The sequence below is a fragment of the Sciurus vulgaris genome, assembly GCF_902686455.1.
Source record: "Sciurus vulgaris genome assembly, chromosome: 8".
Lineage (NCBI taxonomy): Eukaryota > Metazoa > Chordata > Mammalia > Rodentia > Sciuridae > Sciurus > Sciurus vulgaris.
In genome coordinates this window covers 13,562,900-13,578,873 of record NC_136468.1, presented here as the reverse complement: position 1 = coordinate 13,578,873, position 15,974 = coordinate 13,562,900, and the positions used below count along the sequence as shown (strand labels likewise).

General features: G+C 37.9%; 1 pseudogene across 1 annotated transcript; it reads right to left on the bottom strand.

The window, feature by feature from the left end:
• Positions 1–282: 282 nt before the first annotated feature.
• LOC306668766 (cationic trypsin-3-like) lies at positions 283–4,691 on the bottom strand (annotated as a pseudogene). The gene is made up of 5 exons: positions 4,652–4,691; positions 2,856–3,010; positions 1,875–2,128; positions 982–1,118; positions 283–432 (listed from the first exon to the last, which is right to left on the bottom strand). The product of its transcript is annotated as a cationic trypsin-3-like (transcript).
• Positions 4,692–15,974: the final 11,283 nt, after the last annotated feature.

The following is a 15,974-nucleotide window of genomic DNA, read 5'->3' as shown; positions in this document are numbered from 1 at the left end:
CTCCTATAGATTCTTCAATAAAATAGGGGCCCAGTAAGTTTAGTTTCATTAAGTTGATTGATGACTAAATAAACTTTCAAATTCTCTCCACAAAAGAAGCTCCAGCATCTGTTTACCTTTCTACTTTGAGGCAAAGTAGATGAAAAAGTTCATTAATACCAAAAGGGATCATTCCTAGACAGTTATGGTGAAGAATAATATGTTTTATTTAGTTGCTGACTCCAGGCATTTAAGGAAGAAGAAATTCACCACTGGGGGTTGATCATGAAGAGAAAAAGGTGTTTAGTTGGCAGCAATGGTCTCTTGAATCCAGTCCAGGTAGTTGCAGACCTTGGTGTAGTCACCAGGTTTGCCTTTCAGAGAGCAGCCAAAACCCCAGGACACAACGCCCTAGAGCTCTCCATTGCAGACCAAAGGGCCACCAGAGTCACCCTGGGAAAGAAGGAAAGACAATCAGACCTTTTGTTCATACCCAGAGGGGAGAATGGGCTCCAAAACATTTCTCCATGATCCAGGTGGTATTTTTTTTTCCAACTGCTGATCCCCCAAGATAATACCTTTTGTATTTCTGCAAATCCAACCCTCAATCTCTTTCTATATCCCTTCTGTTCTTCCCCCTTACCTGTAGCCCCTCCTCTTTCCTTAGTTGCACCATAGGGCCAAGAAATGGTGAGCACTGTACAGATAGAATGTGATTCCAATAGCCCTGCTCCTCTGACAAGGTTCCATTCCACCACATGGCTGCTCAGAAGGGCGCCATGATGAACTTTTGCACACCAGGTACTAGGTCTCTTTTTTACCCTCTTTTCCTCTAATCACTATTACCACAAAGAGAAACCTTATCATTTATCTCAAAGCTACTGCTCACCTCTCACAATCAGTCACAAGGACTTGACAGTCCTTGGTGTTTCAGAGAAGGTGAAATATGGTTGAGAAGAGACAGAGACTGATGTGCATGAAGAAGGAGTACCAGAAACTCACCTGGCAAGAGTCCTTTCCACCCTCCAGGAAGCCCAGGCAGAACATGTTGCTAGTGATTTTTCTTGGGTAGGAATTGTGGCAAGCAGTGTCAGAGAGCACAGGAGCATCCAGACACTGCAGAAGATCAGGATATTTGACTGTGGAAAGCAAGAATGAAAATGGAAGATCATCAGAAGTGTTCCCTGATTAAATTCATTTCCTCTCTTTCACAATATTCCTCTTCAGTCTTTCAAGTAGACAATTATTTGCAAGTTGTATGAACATTTTATCTAGATTGTCCAGAAAGTTCTAATCAAGTGTTTCTCTCTCTGACAGGGGCCTCAGTGACCACAGATGTCAAGTGCAGAGCCTGTTTTCTGAAGATGGTGTATACCTTAGGCAGTAGGAAATGACGAATGCCTCTGTTTTTTGTTTATTTGTTTTAATTTTGTAATATTATTTGTTCTAGTTAGTTGTACATGATAGTAGAATGCACTTATACATTTTGATAGATCATACATAAATAGAGTGTAATCTTTCACTATTCTGATTACACATATTGCAGGATCACATGGGTCATGCAGTCGTACATGTACATGAGGTAATGATGTCAGTTTCAGTCTTGAATGCCTCTGTTTTATTTCCCTCTTCTTCTTTTTATTTTTATCTCCAATAACATTTCAGATAAAGAACCTGATATTTTTATTATAAAGTAATTTTTCTCGGTCTTCTCCATGTTCTCAGGAAAGAAATCTTACAGACTTTATATAGTATATTATAAGACTGCCTATATCCAAAGCTACTCTTAGGCAACCTTGCCTTTAGAGAAAATTTTTGCTATCTGATCCTCAATGTGCCTTTTACCACTAGTGTTTTCCAGCTAGCTTGGTGTTTGTGTTCCAGGTGACACTTACTTCCAAAGCTCAAGGTGTTGCCCCAGCCAGACACAAGGCACTGAGTCCCAGCAGATGGACAGGATCTTGGCAGAGAGACAGTGGACGCTTGAGAGCTGATGGTGGCCGGGGAGTTCAGTTTAATCAGCATGATGTCATTATTTAAGGTGTCTTCATCGTAGTTGGGGTGTGGGATGATCTTGGCTGCCTGAATGAACTGCTCGTCTCCCTCAATGACATCAATGTTGTGTTCTCCCAGACGCACCTGGAGTCAGCTGCATTGAAAGGTTAGAGGTGTCATCTTGAGTATCCAACTTGAGTTCTCTTTCCCCAAATCCCCAATCATGATCATAAACACAAACTGCATTCTCATCAAGTATTTGGTCACACAGGTAATTGTGAGTTAAGGCAGCAATGTGTACCACCACGCATGGTGCAGGTGAGAGGTCCTTATGCTAGGGTCAGGACTTGTGCAGACCATGCTGTTGGCTGTGTTAAAATAGGAAGGTATAGGAATGAGAAAGATGACCCCAAAGAAAGAGTTGGAGATGTAAATGGGATTGGTGGCACCTGCCATTTTTACCCCCTTTGGCACCACTGATATCACAGAGAGATGAGGCTGGATTCAAAGACAGCAGAATTTTAAGGGAACAGAATGTGACATGCCTATTTTTATGCTGTACTGGAATGATGATGCCTTTCTTTCCTTCCATGTCTCATTGCTTCCTGGTTAAGCATGATGGTGAGGGCCATGTGCTGATTCATGGTATTTCACCAGCCACTGATTCCTTTCCAAATCTGTAGCACCACCGTTTAGAAATACATCAGGAAACTCTAAGGTACTGCTCCATGTAAGTCCTTCAATGAGTTGTACAATTCTGAGTGAATAATCAGGTCTCAGAATCTGAATTCTTCATCCATCAAGCATAAGTTCCATTATGCTTCCTGGGTTGGAGGATAAACTGGCCTTGGAACTCAGGAATGTGAACGCAGGTCACTTATGGCTTGTAGCAGTGAGCTGCAGACATCACCCACTGGTGGCTGATGAGGGAGCCTCCACATAAGTGGTAGCCAACATTCAGGGACACCTGGTAGGGCAGGGAATTCTCACAGGTATAGCCTCCAACATCTTGTCATCATATGAGTGGGAAAAGCAACTGACAGAGAAAAGATGGCAACTCTCTGTTAAACAGATCCATCCTGCAATTCCTATTCCACCATGAAGATTTTTCTGACTAACCAGAAAAGAGATGACAAAGTTCACTTTTCTTACATAATCAAGAAATGGAGGTTTAAGGATTTCTAAAAAATGTATTATTCTATGCTTTTAGCACACTCCCTTCTTCTTCACTATCATTAAGCATCTAATTTTTAACAAAAACTTTAAGCATGATGCATTGTTTTTATAAATGTGCATCACACTCTGCATGCACAATCACACATGCACACCTCAAAATTCAAGAGGGATCAGAGACTACACAAGTGCTTGGTCACCAGTGGTGAAGATAGAAAACCATGCTTACATAAAACTCTGTTCTGCAGCCAAGTAAACAGATAGAAAGCTTTTCAGTAATATAACTGGTGTGTGTTTGGTCAATGGGATGTTGGTTTTGCATTGCTATCTCAATAAGTAACATAAATAAAAAACTTTTAGAAGTCAACTGAGAATATTCCTAAAATATTGTACTTTCATTCTCCCAATATACTGCCTTGAATCTAACCTAAAATTTCTATTAAATCATGTTATAGCTGGGAATGATGGCACATGTCTGCAGTTCCAGCTACTTTGGAGGCTAAGGCAGGAGGAACATGAGATGGAGGCCAGCCTGGGTAACTTAGGGGGACCCTGTTTCACAATAAAAAAAATTAAAAGTAGGCTATGGATGTAGCTCAGTAAAAAAGTGTTGCTGTGTTTAATCCCCAGTACTGTGCATGCCCACATGCCCACAAGCGCACACACACACACACACACACACACACACAGTTTTACAGAACATAATAGTATTCCCCTCTCCAACATCACCACTTACTCTTGTTTCTTTACAACATTTACCAATATAGCAGTTTGCAGTACAGCCCACTGATATGTCAAATTTTCTTATAGATCCAAATTCTGTGATTATATAATATGAGCTTTATTTTTCCAATATTTTATAATAAGTGTAAGAAAGAAGATTCCAGGTTGTAGATAGATGTATTGAATTTATCTCAAACCAATTTGCAAAAAAATTAATATTAACATTTTGTTGTATAAAAATTAGTAGTATCAAAATAGAAATAGACATTTAGTTCTCTTCATGATTGAATGGCATGTGATTTTATGTGAGAGAAATAACATTAGGAAAATTGTTAACAAAAACAAACCAAAGTTTTTATCTTGGAAAATAACGTTTCTTTATCTGTTAGATCCCCTAGGTAAATACCAGCCGTTTAGCATTCAGAAGACTCAGGGTTGACTTCCACACTCTCTTCCAGGAGCAAAAACTTTTTTCAGTTGTTAATTCCAAATTCTTAGAGAGGTCAAGACAAACACTCCTTTCACACAGACTACCCTTTCCCTTTCTCTCCTTCTTCACGGAATTTGCCTGGAAGTTCAGGACAAGCTTGGCTTCTCTGTGCCCTCTGTGCTGAATCTCTCATGGCCTCCATACCACCCACTGAAAATTAATATTTAATTACCCCTCATCAACACTTGAGTACAGGCCCTGTATACACCACTGAAAGTGGTTTTTCCAGACACAGCCTGCGTATTTACATAGAAGATAGACATCTACTGATTGTTCATTTAAGAGACTCACCAGCAGCTCCCAGGACAGCAAGGAGGATGAAGGTCTTCATGGTGGCTCACTGGGTCTGGACTGGAAATAGGATGAAGTCTCTTCACCCACAGGTATTTGTACCTCCAGTTTGTCATTGACACCCATGGCCACAGGTGCCAGAAAAGTGATTTCACTGGAAACTCACGTATCTAAATTTTAGATTCACTTCTGTGAAACATGGAAAGGTGATTCAGCATAAATTTTAAACAATGTGATTTTTCCAGAGGTTATGGGAATGGAAGTCATAGACCCACCTGGTAAGAACCATTCTCCATAATAGGAAAATAAGTTGGAGTAAAGTCCTAGATCAGAGTTCCAGGTTTCTGCATTCCCAGACAAAAATCTTACGTCCTTGGTAATTTTAAGTATGTACTTTTTCCTAAGGACTATCTGGAACCCTGAACCCTTGTTGTTTAATTAACATTGGCTCTTGCACACACACACACACACACACACACACACACACACATGTATTGTCTTATGATCATTCTCATCTTGTATATCCACATTAACTTTTCATTATTAGAAGGAACAACTTGTTCTCCTGAGGAAGGGAAATTTGTTCCTTTTTAAAATGTGGGTAAATATTCTTTTCTGAATAATTTCTTTTTTTCATTTTGGTATTCCTTTTAATTGGTTATACATAACCTCAAAAAGCACTTTGACACATCATACATAAAAGGAGTATAATTCTTCGTTCATCTGGTTGTACATGATGTAGAATCACACTGGTCATGTAGTCATATATATATATACACACACACACACACACAGGGTAATAATGCCTGATTCATTGTACTATACTTCCTACCATCAGAGCCCCTCCCTTCCCTTTGAGGATATGGGGGAAAAGGTACACTCATACATTGCTGGGGGTACTAAAAATTGGTGCAACCATTATGGAAAGCAGTATGGAGATTCCTCAGAAAACTTGGAATGGAACCACCATTTGACCCAACTATCCCACTCCTCATTTTATAACCAAAGGACCTAAAATCAGCATACTACAGTGATGCAGCCACATCAATGTTTATAGCAGCTTAACTCACAAAAGCTCACCTATGGAATCAACCAAAGTGCCCTTCAGTAGATGAATGGATAAAGAAACTGTGGTATATATACACAATGGAATATTACTCATTTTAAAGAAAAATGAAATTATGGCATTTGCCAGTAAATGAATAGAGCTAGAGAATATCATGCTAAGCAAAGTAAATCAATTCCCCCAATCCAAAGGCTGAATGTTTTCTCTGATATGCAGATGCTAATTCACAATAGGGGGGTGGGTAGGAAAGAATAGAGTTACTTTAGATCAGGAAATTTGTTTTTATTTGAAAAAATAATAGACAAAAAAGGGAAAGTAAAAAAAAAATGACGACAAGTTACATTACTTAGAGATTAGTACATTTCAGGTGTTTAGTAGTAGTCTCCCATATCTGTGATTTCAATTTTCAGGTTAAGTTACTCAGGGTCAACCAGGACCCAAAAATGCTAAATGGGAAATTCTAAAAATAATGAATTCATAAGTTTTAAATAACATTTACTTCAGTATGTTGTATATTTGCTTTATTTCTTCATTAGACATAGTTGTCAATCTCTTATTGCATCTAGTTTATAAATTAACCTTTATCATGGTAAATATGTGTGTGAAAAGCTTTATATATAGGATTTGGTACTAAACGCAGTTTCAGGACTTAGAATGTGTCCCTCATGATAAGAGGGGACTACTGTATTCTCATTTAATAATCATCATAACAACCATATGGGATACCTGTTAATGGCCCCCGCTTATAGATGGATGAATTAAGGCACGAAAGGTATAAGGGACTTGCACAAAATCACACAGCAAGTCCATGGTATAATGATAGCAAAGAAAATCTGGCTTTGGGTTCTGTGCTCTTATCAAGGCAAGAACTCTCAGCAGAATTAATGCCAGTGAAGCGGATGTTCCCTGTGTGTCGGGCACTGAGGGCGTGTCCATGCACCTGCTGTATCAGGAATAGCATGATAAATGTTGTACTATGATTTTCATCATTTCAGAGACTGAGATGGGCATCCTAGAGAAGTCAAATATTATTTTTATAGTTTCATAGCTCTTGTGGTAAATTCAGGGCACAAACTTAATTTAGCCTCATTTCAGGATCCATTTCCTCAACTGTGATACCATAACCCTCCCTCTAGCTGCACAGGTGTAGTCAGATTCTACACCTCTACAGTAAATCTAAAACACCTACCAGGACATTATTTCTGCTTGAGTAAATTATCACTCTTGAGGTTGTTTCTGTGTATGTTTGTTTTATTTTAATTTGATACTTTCTGCATGAGGTCATCTTAGTCAAAGGCACAGTTTCTCACCCTTGACACTCCTGACATTTGTGGTCAGACACTGTCCTTATTCAAGCTATAACCATTATAGCTTTGATGTGAGGTGTCCCCACAAAAGCTTGTGATAGACAATACAGGAATGTTCAGAAGTAAAATGATCATATAATGAGAGCTAACCTAATGACTGGATTAATCCATTTGATGGATTAGCAATTTGAATGGACTAAACTGTAGGTAGGTGGTAACTGTAGGTAGGTGGGACAGGACTGGAGGAAGTAGGTCACTGGGGGCATGCTTTTGGGCAGTTCATATGTTGTCCCAGGATCCTTGTGCTGTCTTCCTCTGCTTCCCATCATGAACTGAGCAGCTTTCCTCCACCATGCCATTCCACCATGATGTTCTGCCTCACCTCAGTCCCAGAGCAATGGAGCCAGCTGACTGTGGACTGAGAAGATGGGCTTTGCACTGTTTATTTGGAGTTAGAATAAAAGCAAATTAAAAAGAAAGGCAAAAAAAGAGGCAAAAGGAAGAAGTTGTAGTCACAACTTCCATTGGAACGCCTTTTACTAGTAGTCAGTTCTCTCTCCCAGATCGATCACTTTCCAAATTCTGGGAAATCCATAAATCTTCGCTCCCAATCTTAAAGTCCTGGCCATTCACCCACTGTGTAAATTGCCCTGTGTAGCACTAACGAGCTCACTAATGCATCCATTTTTTAAAGTAGGTTAAACTAACAAAGATACAGAAATCTATAACATAGGGAACTTTCCCAATGTTATTTGTAAATAAAATAGTGGAGAATATATGGACATTAGGATCCTGAGAATTCCCAATCACCATAAACCAGCTTGTGATCACCACACTGATGTCATTCCAACAAAGTGTCCTTTAAAAAGAGGAACTTGAGACCCCAAAAGTGCATCTTACTCTCAAGATAACCTACACTTTTTCTTGAATGGGTACTCCGCATTTCTAAATAAATCTCCTAGCCTCAATCTCTGATGCATATTGAAGTTTTTTCTCCATCATGTATGTCAAGGAATCCTTCATTCTGAGTTGAGGTTCCCCTCCCTGGCACATCCTGGCACCTCCTCCAGTGAAATAAATGCTGCTGTATCCTTAGGGCATAGAATGGAATCAGAAATATCACCAATCTTTGACAAGTATATGAGTAAGTAATTTGATAAGTGAACAGAATACTTTCATTTTCCTCATTGAAGGACACACCATATTTACTTAGTTATTACTCTAATATATTTTATTATTTATAATTCTTCTGATTTTTCAGAGTAAGTAGGCAATGCATCAATTCCTCTAGTGGAGAATGTTCTCTCCTTTTTAGCATCTTCTTTTAGTTATTTATCTTCTAACAATTCAGTTAACCAAACATAAATAATTAACCCTCCTAATCCTTGGGTTTGAGTAACCTTGGATCAGAGATATTAAAAACGCATCACATTGTTACTAAACACACACAGTCTTATCTTTTTTGCCAGTATTTGCTAAACAAAGCAGAGTAACAATTGTTTATGTAGCATTTCCATTGTATTAGATACCATAAGCAATCTAGAGATGATTTAAAGATACAGGAAGGTAGGCATAGGTTATATGCAGATACTACACCATGTTGCATAAAGGATTTGAGTATGTGCAGACTTTGGTCTCCATGGAGAGTCTGGAAGCCAGCTCTTCATGGTTACCATGGGATCACAGTACCAAGAAAGTCATGCTTATTGAAGAAGGAAAAGTCCACCACTTGTTCCTACACTCTGTCATGTAGCTTAATTGTAAAGTAATCCATATAATTTTATTTGATTTTTGGTTCAAAGTGCACTTTTGTTGCTACTGTTTTCAGTGAAGGAGATACTATATAACATCCTTTGAGAGCTTTGGGGAAAGATCTTTTCAAATAAATTTGGGAACATCTCTATCTCTTTCCCTTGTAGTGACAAGGATGAGTGTGTATCTGACAGCTGTATGTGATCTTGAGGCTTGAAACTTAGGCTCAAGATGAAAGTAATGAAAGTAGAGGGCAGAGACAGAGATGAGGTGATAGCATTATTTAAGTTGCTGGATCAAACCATTCTTTAATCCCTATTCTTTGGCTTCCATTTATGCATTTGAAAAGACCTTATAAGATGATTATTCTTGCAACTGACTGCCTTGTAAGTGTTATGTTCAGGTTTACACATTTTTTTTTTAATCCTTAGGTAACTATTTGAGTAGGATGAATAGCCAAGAATCAAGTTGATATTTTAAAAAGCTCAAAGAATTTACATTTTAATAGAAATTCACAAATTGTGAAGAGTTAGTCTTTAAACAAGAGACTGAAAATAACAGGAAGATTAATGAAAAGTGCTACTGAATGATATCAAGAACAAATGATCTCCCAGCCAACTCAGGAGACAGAGGCAGGAGGATCACAAGTTCAAAGTTAGCTGCAGCAACTTAGGCCCTAAGGAACTTAGTGAGACTCTGTCTCAAAATAAAAAATAAATAGGGCCGGGGATGTCATTTAGTGATTGAGTGCCCCTGACTTCAATCACCTGCTGCCAAAATAATAATAATAATAACAATAATAATAATTCTGCCTGCCTTGCTTGTTTTTCTGTGAGCCTGCCCCAATGAGACATCTTTAACAACTCCCTTCTCTAGTCACGTCTCTGAACTTTCCCTTTATCTGTGGTATAAAGGTTGTTACTGAAAACTTGACCCTTGTCCCTGATGCCATTCCATTCCAAAAACAAGGATAAGGTTTTGAGAAGATGATGGACAAAGGAATTTTTTTTTTTTTTGGTATTTCTCCCTGGACTCCCCTATCCTGAGATGACTAGTGTAGACTGTTGTGTCCCCTGAAGTCCTTGTGTTGAACTTGTCACCTCTGATGAGATAGTACTAGAACGTGGAGCCTTGGGGGACAATTAGATTTAGATTAGGTCCACAGGATGGAGCCACAGGAGGGGGTTTGTGGATTTATGAGAAGAGGAAGAGACTCGAGTTGGCCCTCATGGCCACAGGAGGATACAAGGGCAGGAGGCTGAGGGTACAAAACAAACCAGGAGGCCAGCCCTTCCAGGGCATCAGTCCCAGAACTGTGAGAAACAGTAAGTTTTGTAAGGCACCTGACTCTGGTATTGTTGCTGCAGCCTGAGCTGAGACACCATGTTCCCTTCACCTGTCTCTGAGCCTGCATTTCCTCCATACAGTCCAGCTCCATCTTCTCCAATGTGCCTGTGCTCAGAGCCCAGGGAGCCTTTCCCATTGCCCCATAGCAGATCCACATGGGATTCCATGTAGGGACTCCCACTAAATACCTTCCTTGGATGATCCATGGGGGGTTGAAGAGAGGATAGATGGAGAGGAAACAAGGTAGAGTGTGTGGGGTGCATTCAGGGAGGATGGAAGGGGACATCACACCTGTAGGGTCAAGACCTTTGGGACAGCAGGGAAATACCTCTATTTTCTGCAAACTTATCCATATTTGTACTTTCTTTTGCCTATAGCTTAAATTAGTACCCAAACTGAGCCAAGACTTGCTGGGAGTGGTGGTGGGAGGGGGGCTCAGATTGTCTCCAGAAGCCATACCTGCTATAGCAGTAATCTTCTAGTTGGAAAACAAGTAGATCTTGGAGAACTGGGACATATATGTAGGGGAATCATCAGAAAACACAGAAAAACAACCAATTAACAAATTTATACATCTAGAGTTTTCCTTATCATCAGAGATTTTCATAAGATTGAAGAAAAGTGAAGAGAGAGCATCTGTCACAGAAGTAGCAAAGCACTTGGGATAACAACTGTGCCCTTCATTGTGGCTACACTGTGAACTCTCTCAATGAATTTGGGCAATTTATTTTAACTCTGTACTTTAGTATCTGTTGTTATGAATACATAATCTACCTCAAAAGAGGTAGTAACAGGTGTTTATTTTATCCACATCTTACCAAAAAAAAAAAAAAAATCTTTGTGAAATATTTTAAAGTATCTTGCACTTATTTATAGAAAAAAAAAAAATAGGCCCTCCCTGAGCCCACTGCCACACACCGAGGTCGAATGCCCTCGCTGAGCTTGTCCCCCCAACACCGAGATTGGAGGCTTTATTTATTCAAAAGAAAGATAGAATTTTAAAGGCTGCTAGAGAAAAGCGTCAGATTACGTATAAGGGGAAACCAATGTGGATATCAGTAGATTTCTCAGGCCAGACTCTAAAAGCAAGAAGGGCCTGGAACAATATATTTCAAGCTCTGAAAGAACATGGATGCCAACCAAGAATACTATACCCAGCTAAACTAACCTTCAGATTTGTTGATGAAATAAAATATTTCCATGGTAAACAACAGTTAAAAGAATTTACAAATAGAAAGCCTGCCCTACAAAACATTCTCAGCAAAATATTTCGTGAGGAGGAAGTGAAAAGCAGCAATACAAGTCAGCAAAGGGAGGAACTACCCTAAGGAAAAGCCAATCAAAGGACAAGTAAACAACCAAAAATAAGCCAAAGTAACCAAGAATACAAATCATATCTCAATAATAACCCTGAATGTAAATGGCCCATATTCAATAATCAAAAGACATAGACTAGCAGATTGGATTAAAAAGAAAGACCCAATAATATGCTGCCTTCAAGAAACTCATCTCATAGAAAAGACATCCACAGACTAAAGGTGAAAGGATGGGGAAAAACATACCATGTACATGGACCCAGTAAAAAAGCAGGGGTCTCCTTCCTCATATCAGATAAAGTGGACTTCAAACCTAAGTTAGTCAGAAGGGATAAAGAAGGACATTTCACACTGCTTAAGGGAAGCATAAAACAGCAAGATATAACAATTTTAAATATTTACGCCCCAAACAATGGAGCATCTGTGCATAACAAACAAACCCTCTTCAATTTTAAGAATCAAATAGACCAAAATACATTAAGAGTGGGGGACATTAAGACACCACACTCACCACTGGATAGATCCTTCAAACAAAAAATGAACAAAGAAACTATAGAACTAAACAATACAATCAATGATACAGACTTAATTGATATTTACAGAGTATTTCATCCATCATTGAGTGAATATATTTTCTTCTCAGCAGCTCATGGATCCTTCTCCAAAATAGACCATATGCTATGCCACAAAGAAGCCATTAGTAAATATAAAAAAATTGAGATCCTACCCTGTATCCTATCAGACCATAATGGAATGCCATTAGAAACGAACAATAAAATAACAAACAAAAGCTACTCATATACCTGGAGACTAAATAATATGCTACTGAATGATACAATAATAACAGAAGACATCAGGGAAGAAATAAAAAAATTCTTTGAGGTAAATGAGAACAATGACACAACATATCAAAACCTCTGGGACACTATGAAAGCAGTTTTAAGAGGAAAGTTCATTGCATTGAGCTCATACATTAAAAAAATAAAAAGTCAACAACTAAATGACCTAACATTACACCTCAAAGTCCTAGAAAAAGAAGAACAGATCAACACCAAAACATAGTAGAAGACAGGAAATAATTAAAACCAGAGCTGAAATCTATGAAATTGAAACAAGAGAAACAATTCAAAAAAATTGACAAAACAAAAAGTTGGTTCTTTGAAAAAGTAAACAAAATTGATAAACCCCTAGCCACACTAATGAAGAGAAGGAGAGAGAAAACTCAAATCACTAGAATTCCTGATGAAAAAGGAAAGATCACGACAGACACCTTTGAAATACATAAGATAATTAGAAGCTACTTTGAAAATCTATACTCCAACAAAATAGAAAATATCAAAGACATCAACAAACTTTTAGAGACATATGATCCTCCCAAACTGAATCAGGAAGACATACACAATCTAAACAGAACAATTTCTAGCACTGAAATAGAAGAAGCCATCAAAAGCCTACCAACCAAGAATAGCCTAGGACAAGATGGATTCTCAGCCGAATTCTACAAGACCTTTAAAGAAGAACTGATACCAATCTCCTCAAGGTATTTCGGGAAATGGAAAAGGAGGAAACCCTTCCAAATTCATTCTTTGAGGCTAGTATCGCTCTGATACCAAAACCAGACAAAGACACATCAAGGAAAGAAAACTTTAGACCAATATCCATGATGAACATAGATGCAAAAATCCTTAACAAAATACTGGAAAATCACATATAAAAACATATTAAAAAGATAGTGCACCATGATCAAGTGGGGTTTATCCCAGGGATGCAAGGTTGGTTCAGCATCCAGAAATCAATACATGTAATTCACCACATCAATAGACTTAAAGTTAAGAATCACATGATTATTTCAATTGATGCTGAGTAAGCATTTGATAAAATACAGCATCCCTTCATGCTTAAAACACCAGAAAAAATAGGAATAGTAGGAGCATACCTGAACATTGTAAAGGCTGTCTATACTAACCCCACAGCCAACATCATTCTTAATGGAGAAAAACTGAAACCATTCCCTCTAAAAACTGGAACAAGACAGGGATGCCCTCTTTCACCACTTCTATTCAACATCGTCCTTGAAACACTAGCAGAGCAATTAGACAGACCAAAGAAATTAAAGGGATAAAAATAGGAAAAGAAGAACTAAAGCTGTCACTATTTGCTGATAACATGATCCTATATTTAGAAGATCCAAAAAATGCCACTAGAAAACTTCTAGAACTAATAAATGAATTCAGCAAAGTATAGGATATAAAATCAATATGCATAAATCTAATGCATTTCTATTCATAAATGATGAATCCTCTGAAAGAGAAATTAGGAAAACCACTCCATTCATAGTAGTCTCAAAAAAAAAAAAATACTTGGGAATGAAATCTAATGAAATCTAATGAAAGAGGTGAAAGACCTCTACAATGAAAACTACAGAACATTAAAGAAAGAAATTGAAGAAAACATTCGAAGATGGAAAGATCTCCCATGTTCTTGGATAGGCAGGATTAACATTGTCAAAATGGCCATTCTACCAAAGGTGCTATACAGATTCAATGCAATTCAAATTAAAATCCCAATGACATCCCTCAGAAATAGAGAAAGCGATCATGAAATTCATCTGGAAGAACAAGAGACCTCGAATAGCCAAAACAATCCTGAATATAAAAAGTGAAACAGGAGGTATCACAATACCAGACATTAAACAATACTACAGAGCAATAGTAACAAAAACAGCATGGTATTGGCATCAAAATAGACAGGCAGACCAATGGTACAGAATAGAAGACACAGAGACAAACCCACATAAATACAGTCACCTCATACTAGGCAAAGGAGCCAAAAACATACAATGGAGAAAAGATAGCCTGTTCAACAAATGGTGCTGGCAAAATTGGAAATCCATATACAGTAAAATGAAATTAAACCTCTATCTCTCACCCTGCGCAAAACTCAACTCAAAATGGATCAAAGACAAAGGAATTAGACCAGAGACCCTGCACCTAATAGAACACAAAGTAGGCCCGAATCTTCCTCATGTTGGCTTAGGATAAGACTTCCTCAACAAGACTCCCAAAGCACAAGAAATCAAAGCAAGAATCAATAAATGGGATGGACTCAAACTAAAAAGCTTTTTCTCACCTAAGGATATAATTTAGAATGTGAAGAGAGAGCCTACAGAGTGGGAGAAAATCTTTTGCACATACAATTCAGATAGAACACTTATCTCCAAAATTTATAAAGAACTTACAAAACTTTACACCAAAAATACAAAAAACCCAATCAATAAATGGTCCAAGGAACTGGACAGACACTTTACAGAAGAAGATACACAGGCAATTAATAAATATATGAAAAAGTGTTCAACACCTCTAGTAATTAGAGAAATGCAAATTAAAACAACTCTAAGATTTCATCTTACTCGGATTAGAATGACTGTTATCAAGAACACAAACAATAATAGAGGTTGGCGTGGATGTGGGGAAAAAGGTACACTTTTACATTGCTGGTGGAGTTGCAAATTGGTGCAGCCACTCTGGAAAGCAGTGTGGAGACTCCTCAGAAAACTTGAAATGGACCCACCTTTTGACCCAGTTATCCCACTCCTTGGTTTATACCCAAAGGACCTAAAATCAGCGAACTACAGTAACACAGCCACATCAATGTTTATAGCAGCTCAGTTCACAATAGCTAGATTGTGGAACCAACCTAGATGCCCTTCAAAAGAAGAATGGAAAATAAAACTCTGGTATATAATACACAATAGAATACTATTCAGTCATAAAGAAGAATAATATTATGGTATTTGCAAGTAAATTGATGGAATTGGAGAATATCATATTAAGTGAAATAAACCAAGCCCAAAAATCCAAAGGCCGAATGTTTTCCCTGATAAGTGGAGCATGATATATAATGGAGGTGGGGGGTGAGAAATGAGAGAATAATGGGGGAACTTTAGAATATGTAGAAGGAAGTGAGAGGGAGTGGGTATAAAAAATGGTGAAATGAGACAGACATCATTACCCTATGTACAGGTATGATTACATGAATGATATGAATCTACATTGTGTACTACCATAGGAAACAAAATGATGTACCCCATTTATGTACAATGAATCAAAATGCAGTCTGTAAAATATTAAAAGCTAAATAAAAATAATAATAAAAAAATGTTCATGTGACTATACCATTATATCCACAAAGTCACACACAGATCTGCCATAGTGTAGGTGATCAGTAAATTTATTAGGTTGGATGAGTGATTAAATAACCTTTCAAATTCTATCACATGAAGTTCAACTATTTGTTAACATACATAATGAGCAGCAAGACTCAATAGAATGTTTATATATACCAAGCAAGGATCATACTTGGACAGATATGGTATAGAATTAAATGTTTTTATTGAGATATTTATTTTTTGCATAGGAGGATTGGTGATGCAATCAGTATATTGATAAGAAAGGACATGAAGATATCTTCTGTGGTTAATATAGAAGGAAAGTAAAGTTGATACCAAGGGGTGGATAATGAAGAGAGAAAGATGT